The sequence below is a fragment of the Benincasa hispida genome, chromosome 1 (assembly GCF_009727055.1).
Source record: "Benincasa hispida cultivar B227 chromosome 1, ASM972705v1, whole genome shotgun sequence".
NCBI lineage: Eukaryota > Viridiplantae > Streptophyta > Magnoliopsida > Cucurbitales > Cucurbitaceae > Benincasa > Benincasa hispida.
In genome coordinates this window covers 24,052,359-24,053,364 of record NC_052349.1, presented here as the reverse complement: position 1 = coordinate 24,053,364, position 1,006 = coordinate 24,052,359, and the positions used below count along the sequence as shown (strand labels likewise).

The following is a 1,006-nucleotide window of genomic DNA, read 5'->3' as shown; positions in this document are numbered from 1 at the left end:
ATTCCGCTGAGGAAACTTGAGTGCACAATGCAATTTCATCAACACATATCATCAATAATTCACATCATAAAAACCAAGCATCAAGTTTTTGGCGCCGTTGTCGGGGACTTCGGCAAAATAGAGTGCTAACGGTAATTTTTTTGATTTCTTTGCAGACTCTCAATCTCTGGCAAATTACGATCAGGAGATTGAGAGAACATTTAGACGAAGAATGAGAGACCGCCAACAAAAACCACAATCAGATAAAGAAGAGATGGCGGAACAGCCTGGAAACGGAGCACCAAATGATAATAATGTCATGGCGAATCCAATCCTATTGGCAAACGATCGCAATAGACCTATGAGGGACTATGCATCGCCAAACCTCTATGATTTCTCTCAAGGAATCATGAGGCCTTCCCTCGATGGAAGCATATTTGTGATGAAACCGGTGATGCTGCAGATGATCCAGACTGTAGGACAATTTGTAGGAAGGCGTGGCGAAGACCCGCACGCCCACCTCTGAAGCTTTATTGAAATCTGCAATACTTTTATTGAAATCGACTAACTTTGTTCCAATTTTCTCTCTATGATCAGGCTAGGAAATGGGAATATTCTCTCGAGCCGATAGAGATCACTTCATGAAAACAGGTCGTGGAGAAGTTTATGAAGAAATACTTTCCACCTACTGAGAATGCTAGGAGACAAAAATTAATAACAAATTTTGAGCAAGAATATGACGAATCGCTCAGCGATGCCTGGGCGAGGTTCAAGCAGCTCGTAAGAGACTGTCCACATAATGGCTTATCAGACTATCTGCAAATGGAGATTTTCTACTAAAGACTGAATCCTTCTTCGCAGACCGCTGCCAATGCAGTAGCCGCTAGTGGTCTGCTCGACAAAACATATGAGGAGGCAAAGAGTATGCTTGATTGAGAATTAAAGATAATGACACAAACAATGGGGCCATCGCATCCCTGCAAAATCAAATGACTGCGATGATGAGTTTGATACAAGGCATCATAAT

At 42.1% G+C, this 1,006-nt stretch overlaps 1 non-coding gene across 1 annotated transcript; it reads right to left on the bottom strand.

The window, feature by feature from the left end:
• Positions 1-679: 679 nt before the first annotated feature.
• On the bottom strand, positions 680-785 carry LOC120070419. The gene has a single exon (XR_005479911.1). It is a non-coding gene; the product is annotated as a small nucleolar RNA R71 (small nucleolar RNA).
• Positions 786-1,006: the final 221 nt, after the last annotated feature.